Source organism: Mastomys coucha, unplaced genomic scaffold (genome assembly GCF_008632895.1).
Source record: "Mastomys coucha isolate ucsf_1 unplaced genomic scaffold, UCSF_Mcou_1 pScaffold18, whole genome shotgun sequence".
Classification (NCBI taxonomy): domain Eukaryota; kingdom Metazoa; phylum Chordata; class Mammalia; order Rodentia; family Muridae; genus Mastomys; species Mastomys coucha.
In genome coordinates this window covers 58003911-58010323 of record NW_022196900.1, presented here as the reverse complement: position 1 = coordinate 58010323, position 6413 = coordinate 58003911, and the positions used below count along the sequence as shown (strand labels likewise).

General features: G+C 47.1%; 1 protein-coding gene across 2 annotated transcripts in view; it reads right to left on the bottom strand.

Moving 5' to 3' along the window:
* L1td1 (LINE1 type transposase domain containing 1) overlaps positions 1-5703 on the bottom strand; it is a 13565-nt gene extending 7862 nt beyond the window's left edge. The window contains exons 1-2 of one of the 2 annotated variants that reach the window (XM_031377906.1): positions 5592-5703; positions 4950-5033 (exon numbers count right to left, since the gene is read on the bottom strand). The gene's annotated coding sequence lies outside the window, so the exon portion shown is untranslated. Of the gene's footprint in view, positions 1-2809; positions 2837-4949; positions 5034-5591 lie in introns of those variants that run through there. The other variant, XM_031377907.1, reaches the window with a different exon arrangement.
* Between the last annotated feature and the right edge of the window lie 710 nt (positions 5704-6413).

The window sequence follows — 6413 nt, the reverse complement described above, 5'->3', positions numbered from 1 at the left end:
TTTATTGTTATAATATCCTATAAATTTTAAGGAATATGACAAAAAAGATATTGTAGGTATTGAAGGGGAGTCTCTGGGTGGAACAGTGGTACAAAAGGGAAACAAGAACATGATTCAATTATATTTAATTGAAATATGTTTTTAAATGTTAACAAATTCAGATAAATTGAAATCATGTAACTTTTCTCATAATGCAATAAAAGTTTTTTTTTAAAAAAAAAATTTAAAACATAGCACTTGTAAAGTGAAGCAGGAGGTATCTGAGGCTAGCCTGGGCTAATTAGAGAATTCCAAGTCTGCAAGGGATACACAATGAGATCGTGTCTCAAAAACAACAACAAAGTAGAGAATAGTATGTGTTCATATTTAATCCAGAAATTCGAAGCAAATTTGTTTTGCTTTGTCTAGAACTTGTTAGAACTAAACCTACATCAAGGTCCCCTACCTGCCTCACACATAAATCCAATACTATGTTAAATGCTGGGCATACCAACCCATGCCACTAGCCCTGACCTTAGAAAGGTTCTTAGTTGTTAGCCAGACCCCAGAATTCTAGAAAATAGAAAAAAGGAAATAACTCAACTGTAAGAGGCTAGAGAATATGAAGATGATGAGATTAAAAAACAATAAAATTACACAAACTCCCTCAGTCTCATAAACGAACGTAGTTCCTTGGGGGCTAGACCCTGGAGTGCAGCTGCAGCACCTTGTGTGCGTGTGTGCTAAGCCAGTGCTTGGTTACTACTGAGTGGCAGGCTCATCCTGACACAAAAGGGCTTTAAAGCAAATATTAGCAATCACACCTATTGGCATCAAACAAGCATATAGCGCAACCATGTTAGATTTATTCATAAATAAAAAGCAAGGTGTGGTAAATAGTACCATGTTGCTCTGAAGAAGAAAATCTAACTTTGGGTGTAGCTTCTTGGTATCTGAGGCAAATGGTCCTGGGAGCCACTGCAGTATTGCAACCAGTCAATCAATCAATCAATCAATCACCAATCAATCAATGAGGTCACCACACTTAACCCCAGTACTCCAGAGGCAGAGACAAACTGCCTTGAGTTAGCTTTGTGAGCTTAGCCAGGTCCTGAACTTGAGATTCTCTTGTCTCACCCTCTCAGCAGTTGGGATACGGAACTGCCACCACCAGGGCCCAGCCTACAGCCTTCAAAAAGATTTTGATTAAATAGAGGTAAATCAACAGCAACTACAACAACAAAACCACAAGCAAAACCAATGAACTAATAAGCAGCTTACGGAACTGGTGCTGGGGGACAGGCGCCACATGGGCTTAGAGCTGGTTCTGTGCGAGGTACCAGAATGCGGCAGATCCACACCATCCAACCTAAGTAGGCTGAGCTGACAGCAGGGATTTGTTACCTTTTTTTTTTTAAAAGAACATCTAGGGCTGGAGAGAGGGCTCAGCAGTTAAGAGCACTGGCTGAGTGAGCCAGGCAATGGTGGCGCACACCTTTAATCCCAGCACTTAGGAGGCAGAGGCAGGTGGATTTCTGAGTTCGAGGCCAGCCTGGTCTACAGAGTGAGTTCCAGGACAGCTAAGGCTACCCAGAGAAACCCTGTCTCGGGGAAAAAAAAAAAAAAAAGAGCACTGGCTGCTCTTCCAGAGACCCGGGATTCCATTCCGAGCACTCACATAGGAGCTAGCCACGCCACTGCCTGTAACTCCAGTTCCAGGGGATCTGATGCCCTCTTCCGACTTCCATGGGCACTGGGCATGAGTGTGGTAGAGACATGCATGTAGACCAGATACCATACACTATTATTTTATTTTATTTATTATAAAATAATAAAAAGACCTCACAATGTAGCCCAGATTGGCTTTGAATTGGACTTCTGTTTGAAGCTACCTAAAAAATGTGAGTGGCCTGGAGACATGGCTCAGCGGTTAAGAGCACTAACTGCTCCTCCCAGAGGTCCTGAGTTCAATTCCCGGCAACCACATGGTGGCTCACAACCACCCGTAATGGGATCCAACACCCTCTTCTGGTGTCTAAAGACAGCAACAGTATACTCACATACATAAAATAAAATAAATATATCTTTAAAAAAAAAAAAAGCTGGGCAGAGGTGGCGCATGCCTTTAATCCCAGCACTTGGGAGGCAGAGGCAGGTGGATTTCTGTGTTCGAGGCCAGCCTGGTCTACAGAGTAAGTTCCAGGACAGCCAGGACTACACAGAGAAACCCTGTCTGTGAAAACCTAAAATAAAAAGAATGAGAGGGCTGCCTTATCTGATCTCAATGGGAGAGGGTAATCCTGAAGAGACTTGATGCACAAGGATGAGAGAATGTAGGGGAAGGCGAGGAACACTGTGAGGTGGGAAGCATTTAGAACATAAGGCATAAATTAAAAAACAATAAAAAATCTGTATGCCTGGACCACGGACACTCACAATGGCTCCATAGTAAACTGCCTCATTATTTCCTCTGAGAGAGCTATCGTGTTTGCAAGGACCCCAAAATTAAATAAAGGCAGGGTGGTGTGTGAGCCTGAAGTGCCAGCACTCAGGCTTGAAGCCAAGGTGGGATACACAGCCAGTACTAACCCACTCAGGGCTTTCTGACTAGACTTTGTCTCAAAAACAAAACAAATTAAATATCCTCTCAACTATGGGAAACCACTTATGTTGCTTGTCTGTAATTCCAGCACTTGAAAGTTGAAGGAAGATCAGGAGTTCAAGACTAGTCTTGGCTAAACTTTTTGAAGGCCACCTGGGTTCAATTCCCAGTAACCATACGGCATGCTAACAAGTCTGATTCTGATTCTAGTTCCAGGGAGTCTGATACCTTTTTAGTCCCCTCAGGCAATGCAGATGCACAGCTCAGGCACAGAAACAGCTGAAATGCCCACACAGGTAAAATTAAAATTAAAATCTTAAAAAAAAAAAAAAAAAAAAAAAAAAAAAAAAAAAAAAAAAAAAAAAAGCCACAGCGGTAAGGTGAGGCTGAAGGCACAGGGCCAGTCTCTGCCGAAGAACAAGAGCTCCTCTTAAAATAAGCGCTGGGTGTGAGCCAAATAAACAACACATCTCAGTATTTGGTAATTTGGTTTTCTGTGTGTGTTTGAGAAAGTCTCTCACTCTTCAGGGTGAACCTGCCTCAGCCTCCCATTATGTGCTGGGCTTAGACCCACATTACCACATTTGACTCAATATCAAGAAGATATCAGCTGGGTAGTGGTGGCGCACGTTTTTTTTAATCCCAGCACTTGGGAGGCAGAGGCAGGCAGATTTCTGAGTTCGAGGCCAGCCTGGTCTACAGAGTGAGTTCCAGGATAGCCAGGGCTACACAGAGAAACCCTGTCTTGAACCACCCCCCCAAAAGAAGTTATCAGTTCCCTCTAGAATTTATGGGTGACTGACTTAGGAGTCCCTCTGTCCACTATGTGTGAGGTACTGTGATGGAAATTTGGGGAGCAGCCCAAGTTGCTGGAATGGCTGAGGCAAGGTGGAACCTGTAGGCCAACTGTAGTCCACACAGAAGGGAAGAAAACCCAAAGCGTACAAAGGGCAGAGTCGGTGGGAGGGAGACCACTAACTAGAGGCTAAAGTTAGAACGGGAGCTTAGAAGCTGCGGTTGTTCACAGCACTGACTGACTCCTCACCAGAGTCCAAAGGTTGAAAGGCTCGCAGTTGTCCTTCGTGTAGGGTAGGGTGGGGTGCATGCCAGCCCAGGACTGGGGGAATTAGGAGTTCAAGACTATCTTTGACTTCACATCAGGTGTTCAGGGTACCCACCCACTCTCTCCAAACAAGCAAGCAAACAAACTGTGGCCTAAACCTTTAATCCGGCCACTTGGGAGGTGGAGCTGAAAAGACAAGTGACTCACATGACTAGGAGGACTGCTTGGGCTCGGTGAGACCCTCAGGGCACAAACTATGCAGTGCATCACCCACCGGCAGCTACAAAGAGCCTAAATGTCTGGGTGGGAAAGATAATCCACAATCCAGAAGGAGGGGACAAAAATAAAAAAAAAAGGAACCCGTAGCTAACAGGAAAAATGCAATGAGATAATAAACATTTGAAAAGAGGACAGGAGTAGACCAGAAGAACTAGGCAAAGGTCACGGAAATGCAAATCCAAGAAGGCTCTCTCCTCCCACTCCCAGAGTCAGGAAGTCGTGTCCTTACCTCCCCCCTCCCCCGCCAGGCCAGAGTTGGTGTCGCTCAGCCGTCCAGGACCGTTTTCTACCTAGTTCTACCTAACAGCGGAAGAGGAAGTACCCCGCCCGAAAACTATTTAAAATGCAAATCAAGCTGCTGTGGAATGTGATCCCAGCAGTTGGGAGGCTGAGACCAGAGAACTGCAGCTCCACCTGCTCCTAAAACAACAGTTCATCAGTTTTCCAAGGACACCTTTAATGGCCGCCATTGAACCTGAATGGGCCAACTAGGCTCAGTTCTGCGGCTTACCAGAAAGCTTAGGGATAAAACATCAGACTATATAGGGTCTTGGATGGAAAAAAAAAAAGCTCTTACATACTCGTTTAACGTTTTTGAGATAGGGTCCCCCTAATACCGTCCCAGAGAGCATCAAGGGAACCATTTGCTTCAAGCGTCAAAGTAGTTGTGACCGCAGGTCTAAGCTGCCTGTGTTTTCTGCTATTTTTTATTTATCTGTTTACTTGACACAGGGTCTATATAGCCCTGGACCTGCCCTGGACCTCACTATGTAGTTCAGGCTGGCATGGAACTCAGATGCACGTACCTCGGTCTCCTAGCGCTAGGCTCAAGGCCCGACTTATTTTATGAAACTCGGGGATTTCAATGATTCTAGTGGGGGCCAGTGATCTTCAAACATTCTTGCCACCCGGTTAAGAACCCTCCCTAGATTACAGGCAACACCCATCCCCACTTCAACCCAAGACACTTCTGTCACATCCCAGAGGGACCTTCTTCGTGCCCCACGAGCACACTCTGCAGCTTACCCAAATCTGTGCCTTCCCCGGAAAGAAACCAGCTCTCCTCGGGTCAGGGTTGGTCTGTCCACCTACAGTCGCGTCTCACAGCGCCTGGAATTAAGTGCGAATCGCAGAAGTTGTGACTTAACGAAAAAATCCACACGCCTATCACCAGTAAGTGTTCTTAAATAGTATCTACAAGTTATCAACAGGGACACTGGGGTCGGGGTAGAGAGAAGGCGACAAGGAGGGAACGAACGCCCGGGATCCAAATTCAAGAAGGCCAAGGAGAGGGCCCTGAGGACGGTGGCTTCTGCCCTGTGTATCTGGGCAGATACACCTTAACGAATTGGAGAAGAATCCTGCCCGGTTTTCTAGCAAACTTTGTGAAGAAACTGATGGAAACTCCTTCCCAGTCAAAGACACTGAGGAAAGCGTTCGATGGTGGAGGCTAGGAAGGGGCTGAAAGCCGGGATCCCCCCCAGGCTCTTTGCAAAGCTCTGGGGCTCAAGCTCACCTCCGCCTTCGCGCAGCTCCCGCCCGACTGGCTCACTGTCCCCCACTTGGTCCGGGTGCAAGAGAAATTCTCAGTCCCCACCCCGGGACCGGCCAGGCAGAGCAGGGTGAGGAACACGGGGACATCCGGGGCCTAGCCCTGAACAGCCTTACCTGGGAGCCACGAGGTGCAGCCCGGAGGTCACACGCGCCAACAAAAGCAGGGCCGGACGTCTGACCGCAGGAGAGACTCGCTGGGTCTCGTGCAGACTCCTCCCCTCCCTCAGCGAAGTTTGCAGGTTTCTAGGCCCAACCCCCCTCGCCATCGGCTTCCCTGGGGCCTGAGACTGCAAGGAAGGCATGGTGGCCCACGCCCATAAGCCACGCACACACGCTAAGGGCCAGTTAGGGCGCAAATTAAAAAATAAAATAAAATGAAAATCGCCCAAACGCTGCTCTCTGGCCTCATGCTAGCCAGCGGGGGATCGTACGCACCCCTGTTCCTCACTCCAGGGACAGAACTTATGTGTCAGTCCTCTCTGAAGTCAGTTGATGAGGTAGAGGACCTTCCCACACCTCTCAGAACCTTTCTTACCCTCGCTTTTCTGCTCCAGGGCCTTTGCACTAGCTGTCTCTCTGTGACTTCTTTTCCCAGTCATGTTTTGAGAACAATCTCCTCACCTTGTAATTCTACATGTAGCTAACTCCAAATTCCTGATCTTTTGGCTTCCACTTCCCGAGATGGCAGAGTACAGACCTGTGAGCAGAAGGGGGTTGGGGGGAGGCTAGGGGACAAACCTTATGTGTGCAAGGCAAGCTCTCTTTCCAACTGAGTTACACCACCAATCCATATTTTTGCACTTCTTTCAAAGTTGACTTTGTTCCATCCCCAGGTCTCAGGTCAAAGATTAACTCCTTGGGGATAGTGGCAGCATTCTTTCCTAAAGAAGACACACTGTCTCCAGTCCCAAAGCTCTATCATAGCCCTCTGTCCTA